We start from the raw sequence: 16,572 nt of genomic DNA on the forward strand, positions 1-16,572 counted from the left end.
GAAGAAACATAAAAATGTTGTAGAATCCTCTGAACCTGTTAATGATCCTAATAGTATTTCTATTTACGATGCTGAAACTGAAAGTGGTAATGAACATGATAATGGTAATGATAATGATAAGAATGATGCTTCTGATAAAGAAGAAGTTGAAGATGAACCTGAAAAGCATGCTAAAAATAAAAAGTATACTAAAGAAGATTTTATTGCTAAGAAACATGGTAATGAAAGGGAACCTTGGGTGCAAAAGCAAATGCCTTTTCCTGCTAAGAAACTAAAATCAAAGGAAGAAGAACACTATAATAAATTTTGTGATTAGATGAAACCTTTATTCTTGCAAATCTCTTTGACTGATGCTATTAAATTGCCTCCTTATTCAAAGTATATGAAAGATATTGTTACTAACAAAAGGAAAATCCCCAATGAGGAGATTTCCACTATGCTTGCTAATTACTCTTTCAATGGCAAAGTTCCAAAGAAGTTGGGCGACCCAGGTATACCTACTATTCCTTGTTCTATTAAGAATAATTATGTTAAAACTGCTCTATGTGACTTGGGAGCCGGTGTTAGTGTTATGCCTTTTTCTCTTTATAAGAGACTTTATTTAGATAAGTTGATACCTACTGATATATCTTTACAAATGGCTGATAAATCTACTGCTATTGCTGTTGGTATATGTGAGGATGTTCCTGTTCAAGTTACTAATAACTGCTTGATATTAACTGATTTTGTTGTGTTGGAAATGCCTGGAGATGATAATATGTCTATTATTCTTGGGAGACCTTTTCTTAACACCGCAGGGGCTGTTATCGATTGCAATAAAGGAAAGGTTACTTTCAATGTTGATGACAAGGAGCATACCATCTATTTCCCCAAGAGGATTGATAAAGTATGTGGAGTCAATACTATTTCTAATGTGAGAACTATCAAAATTGGAACTATCGATTGTCCTATATATGAGCCTAAAGAAGGTTATCAAAGTCTTATGATTGGATCCATATCAATACAATTCAAGGTAACATGATTGATTTGAGGTTTATTTCTTCTTATGCTATGTAAAATTTATTTGGTGGCAAGACTTGATCAACCTTGTTAACAAATACTTTTTATATGCATAGAGGGGGTAAACAACATCTCTTTCTTCCTCCACTTGTCTTACTTGTTGTAGCACTTTTGATTTGCAAAGTTCCTTAGTCAATTAGAGATTTCAAAAAAATTCCTGTTCAGTAATAATAAACTTAATGCCCAGAAATGTGCATTTTTCAAAGTTTTCAAAAATTCACAAAATTATACCGTTGGTCCTATTTTTCGAAAATGCACCTGGGAGCACCTAGGGATGACCAGTGGGGCACCCCAGGGTGGCACCCCACAGGCCGGCGCGGCCAGCAAGGGGGGCACGCCACCCTGGTGTGTGGGTCCCCCTTTGCCCCACTTCAGCATCTCTTCCTCCCACACTCTTCTCTCTCCCGAAAAAACTCGCACCAGCTTTTTCTCACTCGCTTTTTTGCTCAAGAGCTCAGGATTTTTCGATCTCTTTGCTCAGCCCAGATTTCTGTCTGAAATTTGGCACATTTGCTCTCCGGTATGTGACTCCTCCGATTATCCAAGTAGAATTTTGTTTGGTTGAGTATATCTTGAATATTTTGCTGCTGTAGGTAACATGTTTAGTGAGCTTGCATGCTTGTTCTAAGTTGTATAAACTAGTTTTGATGCATGATTAGTACTCTAGCAAGTTCCTATAGTAGTTCCCCTCGATTATATGTCACCAAATCAAATTTTATAATGTTTGTTGAAAATTTTAGAAAATGGAGTGGAATAGATATCAACTAAACCAACAAGAATTTGAGGTGCAACAAGTCATGAGAGTGAACCGCGAAGAGGGAGTATACCCCTCTTACTACCCGTGCACAGATTTCATGAGAAGTGCGGGAATATTGGAAGATGTTCAGAATCTAATTTCTCGTGCAGGGTTGAATGATTTTGTTGATGGAGAACCATGCCAATATGCAAAATTGACTATGTCTGTTGTGCAGGATTTTAAGTTCAATTGGTCGCAATCTAACCCCATGGTTCAGTATAAGATTTACAATAAAACTGTCAACTTGCCATTCAATGATTTTGTACAGCAATTAGAGTACCGCAATGGGGATCATGCGAGAAGATAAGGGGATCGCCGCGAGAGCTCTTAAGCCTCTTCGAGATGATTTGTCATGGAAGGAGTTTCTCAGAGGATGGTGGTAAAATCACTAGCATTCAACTCCCAGCTATCCGCTACTTTGCTTATTTCATTACTAAATGCGTTCTTGCTAGAAAGAATGGTAGTAAACTATCTATCCAGGATTTAGCTTTTCTAGCTGCTGCACTGCAAGGTAGTAAGACTTATAATTTGGGGGCATTGATAGCTTATAGACCTGCTACTAACCGTGAGAAGGGCGGAATCTGTGGAGGTCTCATCGCCTCTCGTTTACTAGCTTTGCATGGTGTAGAACCTCACCATCTTGATATTCGACTTTCCGTAGAAAGACTTGACATAGTCCCCATGATTAAACATAAATTTGTTTCTGATTCATCTAACTGGAGTAACCTGTCTTACAAGATAACATTTTACAAGAAGTCTTGGAGAACAACTAAGAAAATTGAAAAACTAGTGAGACTGCCTACGCCTGTTCTATTTAACCTTGATTCCAGGGAGGATTGGTCAGTCACAGAAGGTGCACTGAATGCACACATAAAGGGAGGAGGCCATCATGCAAGAGACAATATGGAGGAGGCCGAGGAACACCTCGACTCGTCATCCGATGCAGCAAGTTCTTCGCATCAACATTTTGGACATGTGGACCCTCCACGCTTTTCTTCTGTATGGGAACCTTACTATGACTACGCCATGCATGATCCACCGGCGAGGAACAGCGACCCTCGCTGGGGTTGAACTCCACTTAGGCCAAAAGCCTAAGCTTGGGGGGAGGTATACCAGCATCACTCATTCTTTGCATATTATAGTTGCTGGATACTTGTATATACTTGTTTAGTTTCTTTGTGTGGTTTTCTAATGAGAGGGAGATGATATTTAGGGAAGTGCTGCCTGAAAACAGATTCTGGACTGTTACCGAAAAAATTCTCAAAAATAGCCAGAACGATATTTTGCGAAGCCAATTTTTGTTCTTGTTCCCCAGGTTGTTATCTAACTTTCATTAGTTGAACACTTTTCGATTTGAGCAGTGGAAGAATTTCTTAAAAATCGAGTACTGTACTGCTGTCAAGTTTGACGAATTTCTGTTGTTTTGTGTTTATGTGACTCTTCTAGTTTCCATTTTCTAGTTTTCGCTTTGTTTCTTTCCTAAAACACAAAAAGACCAAAAATATTTCTGTTGTTTCTCTCCATCATTTGTTTACTTTGGTTTCTTGCATTTACTTTGCTTTATTTGCTATCGTTGGTTTGCTATAAGAAAATCCAAAAAGATTTTGCTTTGTTTGCTTGTTTCCTTTTGTTCTTGTTTCCAATTCGAAAACACCAAAAATATTTGCTGTTCTTCTTTGGTTTGTAAAGTTCATCTTGAGTTCAATGGTCTTCGTTGGTTGGAGCGTGGTTTTCATTTCATATTATCCAAGCTACACAAGTGAAAGGCAATAATGACGATCTACGACAATTGGATTGTGGTGAGAGGCTGGTATGAACTCTATTTGTTTTCATTTTTGTACATATACTCATCCATGTGAGCATGCTTAGTTAGTTCATGTGAGGTATATGTCATTTAAGAAAGTCTAGTAGTTCATGATCTCTCATGCTTAGCTCCAATTTATTAATATGAGTAGCATGTCATGGATGTTTGCTTGCATTGTTTTATTCATAAGTAGGTATGACATTGTGGTATCCTCCTCTGAATAATTCATTTGTATCGACTTGGCACATGCTCACGCATGCATATGACTGAATAAAAGTCAATTAAGCCTCGATGATTTACATTGCTTCAGAGTTCTTGTATCACTTTTATGCCTCCGTTAATTTATTTTGCCGCAAGCATGATTATGACAGTTACTGCTCTCTTGATTTGTCGCTCCCCAGTCTATTGCTAGCCTTCACTTGTACTGAGCAGGAACGCTGCTCGTGCTTCCAAACACCTGAAAACCAAGTTGTTCCAAAGTGTCCACCATAAATACCTATGCATGGCATTTCAAACCATTCCAAGTAAATTCTCATGCGCTACCTTTAAAACCTTCAAAATGCTTCTCAATTTGTGTTAATGTTTCATAGCTCATGAGGAAGTATGTGGTGTTTAACTTTCAACCTTGTCATTTACTTTTGACGGACTTTCGTTATGGACTAGTGGCACATCCGCTTATCCAATAATTTTGCAAAAAGAGCTGGCAATGGGGTTCCCAGCCCCAATTAATCAAACTTCATTAATAATTCTCTTCACATGTTTTGCTCTGATTCATCAGTAAGCAACTTAATTTTGCAAATAGACACTCCTCCATGGTATGTGATTGATGGAAGGCACCCGAGGATTCGGTTAGCCATGGCTTGTGTAAGCAAAGGTTGGGGGGAGTGTCACTCATAATAAAACTAAAATACGTGTGTAAACAAAAGATAAGAGCGATGATCTACCTTGCTGGTAGAAATAACGTCCTTCATTGGAGCCGCTCTTGAAAGTCCGGTTGGCGAGGTAGTTGGTGAACCCATTACCATTCGTTGACAACAACAAACACCTCTCAAAATAATTTTACTCCTGTTTTAAAAATGAAAAGCTCTAGCGCATGTTAATCCCTGCTTCCCTCTGCGAAGGGTCAATCTTTTACTTTTATGTTGTGTCTCCATCCTTTCTTTGAGCACTATCTTGAGAGCACAACTGTCATTCTTAGTATAATATGCTTGTCCCAAAATATGATTGATTGCGGTATAACTTTGATGCTTTTATCTTTGACAATCACTATTTCTAGTCTTTCTATGAACTTCAGAGGTGCCTGGGCATTTATGTTTTGCTGATCAAATATGGGCAAGCGAGATACCACTTTATCATACTCTTTTATGAATATTGCAATCCTGCTTATAGACATGATTCATGATGCTTATTATTAATTGTTGGTACTTTTCCATGATTGACATAGCTATTAGATGATCTGATTTGCATGCATTTTATTATGAACTGCCTAAGTGTTAGCCATAGCATGAGGATATTTACATCATATGAACAAATGTGTTCGTGAAAGTTCTTTTATCGCGTCAGTTGTTAACTGAATTTCTTGAGGACAAGCAATAAGCTAAGCTTGGGGGGAGTTGATACGTCCAAAACGTATCCACTTTCCCGAACACTTTTGCTATTGTTTTGCCTCTAATTTGTGTATTTTGGATGCAACTAACACGGACTAACGCTGTTTTCAGCAGAACTGTTCTGGTGTCTCGTTTTTGTGCAGAAATCCAACTTTCAGGAAAATCCTCAGAATTTATGCGAAAGGTCCTATTTTTCCAGAAGACTCACGGAGCCAGAAGGGCAAGCCAAGTGGAGGCTCGAGGGCCCCACACCCTAGGGCGGCGCGGCCCAGGAGGGGGGCGCGCGGCCCTAGCGTGTGGCCCCCTCGGCCGGCCTCCAACGCCCTCCTCTGGACTACTTAAAGGGTTCGATCTAAAAATCGCGACCAAGAAGTCGAAGTCGCCAGAAACCCTCCAGAACGCCGCCACATCGCGAAACTCCGTCTCGGGAGCCAGAAGTCTCCGTTCTGGCACTCCGCCGGGACGGGGAATTGGAGGAGATCATCGCCATCATCACCACCGACGCCTCTCCATCGACCAACCATGTTTCCCCCATCCATGTGTGAGTAATTCCCCCGCTGTAGGCCGAAGGGGATGGTAGGGATTGGATGAGATTGGTCATGTAATAGCATAAGATTGTTAGGGCATAGTGCCTAGTGTCCGTAATTGGTACTTTGATGATATTGTTGCAACTTGTTATGCTTAATGCTTGTCACTAGGGCCCGAGTGCCATGATCTCAGATCTGAACATGTTATTGTTTCATGATGATATTCTTTGTTTTATGATCTTACCTGCAAGTTGTATACACATGTCGCTGTCCGGAACCAATGGCCCCGAAGTGACTGAAATCGGGACAACCGGAGGGGATGGTAGTGATGTGAGGATCACATGTGTTCACGGAGTTTTAATGCTTTGCTCTGGTACTCTATTAAAAGGAGTACCTTAATATCCAGTAGATTCCCTTGAGGCCCGGCTGCTACCGGCTGGTAGGACAAAAGATGTTGTGCAAGTTTCTCATTGCGAGCACGTACGACTATATATGGAACACATGCCTATTGATTGATTTGTACTTGGACACCGTTTTATTATTATCTGCAAATGCCCTGCTTTGATTGTTACATGAGTTTCTCTCATCCATGCAACGCCCGTTATCCGTCCCCGTGCCTACAGTATTTTAATCCTGTTGTTTACTACAATTACTACTGCTGTCTCTGTTACTTTGCTGCTGTTATTTCACTACTGCTACTGCTATAAAACTGTTACTACTGATAAACTCTTGCGAGCAAGTCTGTTTCCAGGTGCAGCTGAATTGACAACTCCGCTGTTAAGGCTTTCAAGTATTCTTTGTCTCCCCTTGTGTCGAATCAATAAATTGGGTTTTACTACCCGCGAAGACTGCTGCGATCCCCTATACTTGTGGATTATCATGCACTAACCCTCTAATGAGTTGTTTTGAGTTTGGTGTGGAGGAAGTTTTCAAGGATCAAGAGAGGGAGATGATACAACATGATCAAGGAGAGTGAAAGCTCTAAGCTTGGGGATGCCCCGGTGGTTCATGATGGCGTGTAACTCACACGTTCGTTGGGAACCCCAAGAGGAAGGTATGATGCGCACAGCAGCAAGTTTTCCCTCAGAAAAAAACCAAGGTTTATCGAACCAGGAGGAGCCAAGAAGCACGTTGAAGGTTGATGGCGGCGGGATGTAGTGCGGTGATGGCGTGTAACTCACACGTTCGTTGGTAACCCCAAGAGGAAGGTATGATGCGCACAGCAGCAAGTTTTCCCTCAGAAAGAAACCAAGGTTTATCGAACCAGGAGGAGCCAAGAAGCACGTTGAAGGTTGATGGCGGCGGGATGTAGTGCGGCGCAACACCAGAGATTCCGGCGCCAACGTGGAACCTGCACAACACAACCAAAGCACTTTGCCCCAACGAAACAGTGAGGTTGTCAATCTCACCGGCTTGCTGTAACAAAGGATTAACCGTATTGTGTGGAAGATGATTGTTTGCAGAAAACAGTAGAACAAGTATTGCAGTAGATTGTATTTCAGTAAAGAGAATTGGACCGGGGTCCACAGTTCACTAGAGGTGTCTCTCCCATAAGACAAACAGCATGTTGGGTGAACAAATTACAGTTGGGCAATTGACAAATAAAGAGGGCATGACCATGCACATACATATTATGATGAGTATAGTGAGATTTAATCGGGCATTACGACAAAGTACATAGACCGTCATCCAACTGCATCTATGCCTAAAAAGTCCACCTTCAGGTTATCATCTGAACCCCCTCCAGTATTAAGTTGCTAACAATAGACAATTGCATTAAGTATGGCGCGTAATGTAACTAGTGACTACATCCTTGAACATAGCACTAATGTTTTATCCCTAGTGGCAACAGCACAACACAACCTTAGAACTTTCATCACATCGTCCTGTGTCAATGCAGGCATGAACCCACTATCGAGCATAAGTACTCCCTCTTGGAGTTACAAGCATCTACTTGGCCAGAGCATCTACTAGTAACGAAAAGCATGCAAGATCATAAACAACACGTAGATATAACTTTGATAATCAACATAACAAGTATTCTCTATTCATCGGATCCCAACAAACGCAACATATAGAATTACAGATAGATGATCTTGATCATGTTAGGCAGCTCACAAGATCCGACAATGATAGCACAATGGGGAGAAGACAACCATCTAGCTACTGCTATGGACCCATAGTCCAGGGGTAGACTACTCACTCATCACTCCGGAGGCGACCATGGCGGTGTAGAGTCCTCCGGGAGATGATTCCCCTCTCCGGCAGGGTGCCGGAGGCGATCTCCTGGATCCCCCGAGATGGGATCGGCGGCGGCGGCGTCTCTGGAAGGTTTTCCGTATCGTGGCTCTCGGTACTGGGGGTTTCGTCACGGAGGCTATTTGTAGGCGGAAGGGCAGGTCAAGAGGCGACACGGGGGCCCCACACCACAGGGCCGCGCGGCCAAGGGGGGGGCCGCGCCGCCCTAGGGTGTGGCCCCTCCGTGGCCCCTCTTCGTCTCTCCTTCGGACTTCTGGAAGCTTCGTGAGAAAATAGGCCCCTGGGCTTTGATTTCGTCCAATTTCGAGAATATTTCGTTACTAGGATTTCTGAAACCAAAAACAGCAGAAAACAGCAACTGGCACTTCGGCATCTTGTTAATAGGTTAGTTCCAGAAAATGCACGAATATGACATAAAGTGTGCATAAAACATGTAGATAACATCAATAATGTGGCATGGAACATAAGAAATTATCGATACGTCGGAGACGTATCAGCATCCCCAAGCTTAGTTCTGCTCGTCCCGAGCGAGGTAAAACGATAACACGTATAATTTCTGGAGTGACATGCCATCATAATCTTGATCATACTATTTGTAAAGCATATGTAGTGAATGCAGCGATCAAAACAATGTATATGACATGAGTAAACAAGTGAATCATAAAGCAAAGACTTTTCATGAATAGCACTTCAAGACAAGCATCAATAAGTCTTGCATAAGAGTTAACTCATAAAGCAATAATTCAAAGTAAAGGCATTGAAACAACACAAAAGAAGATTAAGTTTCAGCGGTTGCTTTCAACTTGTAACATGTATATCTCATGGATATTGTCAACATAGAGTAATATAATAAATGCAATAAGCAAGTATGTAGGAATCAATGCACAGTTCACACAAGTGTTTGCTTCTTGAGGTGGAGAGAAATAGGTGAACTGACTCAACATTGAAAGTAAAAGAATGGTCCTCATAGAGGAAAAGCATCGATTGCTATATTTGTGCTAGAGCTTTGATTTTGAAAACATGAAACAATTTTGTCAACGGTAGTAATAAAGCATATGCATCATGTAAATTATATCTTATAAGTTGCAAGCCTCATGCATAGTGTACTAATAGTGCCCGCACCTTGTCCTAATTAGCTTGGACTACCGGATCATCACAATGCATTGTTTTTACCAAGTGTCACAAAGGGGTACCTCTATGTCGCTTTGTACAAAGGTCTAAGGAGAAAGCTCGCATTGGATTTCTCGCTATTGATTATTCTTCAACTTAGACATCCATACCGGGACAACATAGACAACAGATAATGGACTCCTCTTTTATGCATAAGCATATAACAACAATTAATAATTTTCTCATTTGAGATTTGAGGATTGTTGTCCAAAACTGAAACTTCCACCATGGATCATGGCTTTAGTTAGCGGCCCAATGTTCTTCTCTAACATATGCATGCTTAACCATAAGGTGGTAGATCTCTCTTACTTCAGACAAGACGGACATGCATAGCAACTCACATGAAATTCAACAATGAATAATTGATGGCGTCCCCAGTGAACATGGTTATCGCGCAACAAGCAACTTAATAAGAGATAAAGTGCATAATTACATATTCAATACCACAATAGTTTTTAAGCTATTTGTCCCATGAGCTATATATTGCAAAGGTGAATGATGGAATTTTAAAGGTAGCACTCAAGCAATTTACTTTGGAATGGTGGGAAAATACCATGTAGTAGGTAGGTATGGTGGACACAAATGGCATAGTGGTTGGCTCAAGTATTTTGGATGCATGAGAAGTATTCCCTCTCGATACAAGGTTTAGGCTAGCAAGGCTTATTTGAAACAAACACAAGGATGAACCGGTGCAGCAAAACTCACATAAAATACATATTGAAAACATTATAAGACTCTACACCGTCTTCCTTGTTGTTCAAACTCAATACTAGAAATTATCTAGACCTTAGAGAAACCAAATATGCAAACCAAATTTTAGCATGCTCTATGTATTTCTTCATTAATGGGTGCAAAGCATATGATGCAAGAGCTTAAACATGAGCACAACAATTGCCAAGTATCACATTACCCAAGACATTTATAGCAATTACTACATGTATCATTTTCCAATTCCAACCATATAACAATTTAACGAAGGAGAAACTTCGCCATGAATACTATGAGTAGAAACCAAGGACATACTTGTCCATATGCTACAGCGGAGCGTGTCTCTCTCCATAAAGTGAATGCTAGGATCCATTTTATTCAAACAAAACAAAAACAAAAACAAACCGACGCTCCAAGAAAAAGCACATAAGATGTGATGGAATAAAAATATAGTTTCAGGGGAGGAACCTGATAATGTTGTCGATGAAGAAGGGGATGCCTTGGGCATCCCCAAGCTTAGACGCTTGAGTCTTCTTAGAATATGCAGGGGTGAACCACCGGGGCATCCCCAAGCTTAGAGCTTTCACTCTCCTTGATCATGTTGCATCATACTCCTCTCTTGATCCTTGAAAACTTCCTCCACACCAAACTCGAAACAAGTCATTAGAGGGTTAGTGCACAATAAAAATTAACATATTCAGAGGTGACACAATCATTCTTAACACTTCTGGACATTGCATAATGCTACTGGACATTAGTGGATCAAAGAAATTCATCCAACATAGCAAAAGAGGCAATGCGAAATAAAAGGCAGAATCTGTCAAAACAGAACAGTTCGTATTGACGAATTTTAAAATGGCACCAGACTTGCTCAAATGAAAATGCTCAAATTGAATGAAAGTTGCATACATATCTGAGGATCATGCACGTAAATTTGCTTAATTTTCTGAGCTACCTACAGGGAGGTGGACCCAGATTCGTGACAGCAAAGAAATCTGGAACTGTGCAGTAATCCAAATCTAGTACTTACTTTTCTATCAACGGCTTAACTTGGCACAACAAAACACAAAACTAAGATAAGGAGAGGGTGCTACAGTAGTAAACAACTTCCAAGACACAAAATAAAAACAAAGTACTGTAGGTAAAAACATGGGTTGTCTCCCATAAGCGCTTTTCTTTAACGCCTTTCAGCTAGGCGCAGAAAGTGTGTATCAAGTATTATCGAAGGGTGGTACTTCTACAGCGGGGTGTGGGCTTTTCTCAACCAGGCATAGTATATTAGATACATAAGTTTTAGCATCTCCCTTTTCATTAGTCTTAGGTGTGCTACTCTCATCAAACAAATTTTCAGGAACAAGCCAAGCATAGTTATTTTCTAGTGCATCATTCATAGCTAGGAGCTTACATGGTATTGGTGCTTTGATCTCCCCTCCATCATCAATATTATTAGTGTATCTTATTCTATCCATATCCATCTTTTCAAGGAGACTAACAAAATTAGTAGGAGAACCAAGCATATTAAATTTAGCAAACACCTTTCTAGCTTCTCTTGCTAGACCACCAAATTCTCTAAGAAGGGTTTCTAATACAAAATCTTTCTTTTCCCCCTCTTCCATATCACCAAGTGTGAAAAACATGTGTTGGATTATAGGATTAAGATTAACAAATTTAGTTTCCAACAGGCGAACTAAATGTGTAGCAGATATTTCATAAGTAGGCGCAAGGTCTACCAAGTGTCTATCTTCAAAATTTTCAATAGTACTAACATGGTTGAAGAATTCTTCTATATTATTTCTCCCAACTATAGACCCACGTCCTACCGGTATGTCTTTTGTGGTAAAATTAAAAGGAAACATGATGAATAAAGTAAAGTAAATGCAAGTAAACTAATTTTTTTGTGTTTTTGATATAGCAAACAAGATAGCAAATAAAGTAAAACTAGCAACTAATTTTTTTGTATTTTGATTTAGTGCAGCAAACAAAGTAGTAAATAAAACTAAGCAAGACAAAAACAAAGTAAAGAGATTGAGAAGTGGGGACTCCCCTTGCAGCGTGTCTTGAACTCCCCGGCAACGGCGCCAGAAAATATGCTTGATGGCGTGTAACTCACACGTTCGTTGGGAACCCCAAGAGGAAGGTATGATGCGCACAGCAGCAAGTTTTCCCTCAGAAAGAAACCAAGGTTTATCGAACCAGGAGGAGCCAAGAAGCACGTTGAAGGTTGATGGCGGCGGGATGTAGTGCGGCGCAACACCAGAGATTCCGGCGCCAACGTGGAACCTGCACAACACAACCAAAGCACTTTGCCCCAACGAAACAGTGAGGTTGTCAATCTCACCGGCTTGCTGTAACAAAGGATTAACCGTATTGTGTGGAAGATGATTGTTTGCAGAAAACAGTAGAACAAGTATTGCAGTAGATTGTATTTCAGTAAAGAGAATTGGACCGGGGTCCACAGTTCACTAGAGGTGTCTCTCCCATAAGACAAACAGCATGTTGGGTGAACAAATTACAGTTGGGCAATTGACAAATAAAGAGGGCATGACCATGCACATACATATTATGATGAGTATAGTGAGATTTAATCGGGCATTACGACAAAGTACATAGACCGTCATCCAACTGCATCTATGCCTAAAAAGTCCACCTTCAGGTTATCATCCGAACCCCCTCCAGTATTAAGTTGCTAACAACAGACAATTGCATTAAGTATGGCGCGTAATGTAACTAGTGACTACATCCTTGAACATAGCACTAATGTTTTATCCCTAGTGGCAACAGCACAACACAACCTTAGAACTTTCATCCTTGTCCCGGTGTCAATGCGAGGCATGAACCCACTATCGAGCATAAGTACTCCCTCTTGGAGTTACAAGCATCTACTTGGCCAGAGCATCTACTAGTAACGGAAAGCATGCAAGATCATAAACAACACGTAGATATAACTTTGATAATCAACATAACAAGTATTCTCTATTCATCGGATCCCAACAAACGCAACATATAGAATTACAGATAGATGATCTTGATCATGTTAGGCAGCTCACAAGATCCGACAATGATAGCACAATGGGGAGAAGACAACCATCTAGCTACTGCTATGGACCCATAGTCCAGGGGTAGACTACTCACTCATCACTCCGGAGGCGACCATGGCGGTGTAGAGTCCTCCGGGAGATGATTCCCCTCTCCGGCAGGGTGCCGGAGGCGATCTCCTGGATCCCCCGAGATGGGATCGGCGGCGGCGGCGTCTCTGGAAGGTTTTCCGTATCGTGGCTCTCGATGCGGGGGTTTCGTCACGGAGGCTATTTGTAGGCGGAAGGGCAGGTCAAGAGGCGGCACGGGGCCCCACACCACAGGGCCGCGCGGCCAAGGGGGCCGCGCCGCCTAGGGTGTGGCCCCTCCGTGGCCCCTCTTCGTCTCTCCTTCGGACTTACGGAAGCTTCGTGAGAAAATAGGCCCCGGGCTTTGATTTCGTCCAATTCCGAGAATATTTCGTTACTAGGATTTCTGAAACCAAAAACAGCAGAAAACAGAATCGCACTTCGGCATCTTGTTAATAGGTTAGTTCCAGAAAATGCACGAATATGACATAAAGTGTGCATAAAACATGTAGATAACATCAATAATGTGGCATGGAACATAAGAAATTATCGATACGTCGGAGACGTATCATGCGGCGCAACACCAGGGATTCCGGCGCCAACGTGGAACCTGCACAACACAACCAAAGTACTTTGCCCCAACGAAACAGTGAGGTTGTCAATCTCACCGGCTTGCTGTAACAAAGGATTAACCGTATTGTGTGGAAGATGATTGTTTGCAGAAAACAGTAGAACAAGTATTGCAATAGATTGTATTTCAGTAAAGAGAATTGGACCGGGGTCCACAGTTCACTAGAGGTGTCTCTCCCATAAGACAAACAACATGTTGGGTGAACAAATTACAGTTGGGCAATTGACAAATAAAGAGGGCATGACCATGCACATACATATCATGATGAGTATAGTGAGATTTAATTGGGCATTACGACAAAGTACATAGACCGCCATCCAACTGCATCTATGCCTAAAAAGTCCACCTTCAGGTTATCATCCGAACCCCCTCCAGTATTAAGTTGCAAAGCAACAGACAATTGCATTAAGTATGGTGCGTAATGTAATCAACAACTACATCCTTAGACATAGCATCAATGTTTTATCCCTAGTGGCAACAGCACAACACAACCTTAGAACTTTCATCCTTTGTCCCGGTGTCAATGCAGGCATGAACCCACTATCGAGCATAAGTACTCCCTCTTGGAGTTACAAGCATCTACTTGGCCAGAGCATCTACTAGTAACGGAAAGCATGCAAGATCATAAACAACACGTAGATATAACTTTGATAATCAACATAACAAGTATTCTCTATTCATCGGATCCCAACAAACGCAACATATAGAATTACAGATAGATGATCTTGATCATGTTAGGCAGCTCACAAGATCCGACAATGATAGCACAATGGGGAGAAGACAACCATCTAGCTACTGCTATGGACCCATAGTCCAGGGGTAGACTACTCACACATCACACCGGAGGCGACCATGGCGGCGTAGAGTCCTCCGGGAGATGATTCCCCTCTCCGGCAGGGTGCCGGAGGCGATCTCCTGGATCCCCGAGATGGGATCGGCGTTGGCGGCGTCTCTTGAAGGTTTTCCGTATCGTGGCTCTCGGTACTGGGGGTTTCGTCACGGAGGCTTTAAGTAGGCGGAAGGGCAAGTCAGGAGGGGGCACAGGGGCCCCACACCATAGGCCGGCGCGGCCAAGGGGTGGGCCGCGCCGCCCTAGGGTTTGGGCACCCTGTGGCCCCACTTCGTTTCGTATTCGGACTTCTGGAAGCTTCGTGGAAAAATAGGCCCCTGGGCGTTGATTTCGTCCAATTCCGAGAATATTTCCTTACTAAGATTTCTGAAACCAAAAACAGCGTAAAACAGAATCGGCACTTCGGCATCTTGTTAATAGGTTAGTTCCAGAAAATGCACGAATATGACATAAAGTGTGCATAAAACATGTAGATAACATCAATAATGTGGCATGGAACATAAGAAATTATCGATACGTCGGAGACGTATCAGCATCCCCAAGCTTAGTTCTGCTCGTCCCGAGCAGGTAAAACGATAACACAGATAATTTCTGGAGTGACATGCCATCATAATCTTGATCATACTATTTGTAAAGCATATGTAGTGAATGCAGCGATCAAAACAATGTATATGACATGAGTAAACAAGTGAATCATAAAGCAAAGACTTTTCATGAATAGCACTTCAAGACAAGCATCAATAAGTCTTGCATAAGAGTTAACTCATAAAGCAATAATTCAAAGTAAAGGTATTGAAGCAACACAAAAGAAGATTAAGTTTCAGCAGTTGCTTTCAACTTGTAACATGTATATCTCATGGATATTGTCAACATAGAGTAATATAATAAATGCAATAAGCAAGTATGTAGGAATCAATGCACAGTTCACACAAGTGTTTGCTTCTTGAGGTGGAGAGAAATAGGTGAACTGACTCAACATTGAAAGTAAAAGAATGGTCCTCCATAGAGGAAAAGCATCGATTGCTATATTTGTGCTAGAGCTTTGATTTTGAAAACATGAAACAATTTTGTCAACGGTAGTAATAAAGCATATGCATCATGTAAATTATATCTTATAAGTTGCAAGCCTCATGCATAGTATACTAATAGTGCCCGCACCTTGTCCTAATTAGCTTGGACTACCGGATCATCACAATGCACTGTTTTAACCAAGTGTCACAAAGGGGTACCTCTATACACTTTGTACAAAGGTCTAAGGAGAAAGCTCGCATTGGATTTCTCGCTATTGATTATTCTTCAACTTAGACATCCATACCGGGACAACATAGACAACGAGATAATGGACTCCTCTTTTATGCATAAGCATGTAACAACAATTAATAATTTTCTCATATGAGATTTGAGGATATATGTCCAAAACTGAAACTTCCACCATGGATCATGGCTTTAGTTAGCGGCCCAATGTTCTTCTCTAACAATATGCATGCTTAACCATAAGGTGGTAGATCTCTCTTACTTCAGACAAGACGGACATGCATAGCAACTCACATGAAATTCAACAATGAATAGTTGATGGCGTCCCCAGTGAACATGGTTATCGCACAACAAGCAACTTAATAAGAGATAAAGTGCATAATTACATATTCAATACCACAATAGTTTTTAAGCTATTTGTCCCATGAGCTATATATTGCAAAGGTGAATGATGGAATTTTAAAGGTAGCACTCAAGCAATTTACTTTGGAATGGCGGAAAATACCATGTAGTAGGTAGGTATGGTGGACACAAATGGCATAGTGGTTGGCTCAAGTATTTTGGATGCATGAGAAGTATTCCCTCTCGATACAAGGTTTAGGCTAGCAAGGTTTATTTGAAACAAACACAAGGATGAACCGGTGCAGCAAAACTCACATAAAAGACATATTGAAAACATTATAAGACTCTACACCGTCTTCCTTGTTGTTCAAACTCAATACTAGAAATTATCTAGACCTTAGAGAAACCAAATATGCAAACCAAATTTTATCATGCTCTATGTATTTCTTCATTAATGGGTG

The sequence above is a fragment of the Lolium perenne genome, chromosome 6 (assembly GCF_019359855.2).
Source record: "Lolium perenne isolate Kyuss_39 chromosome 6, Kyuss_2.0, whole genome shotgun sequence".
NCBI lineage: Eukaryota > Viridiplantae > Streptophyta > Magnoliopsida > Poales > Poaceae > Lolium > Lolium perenne.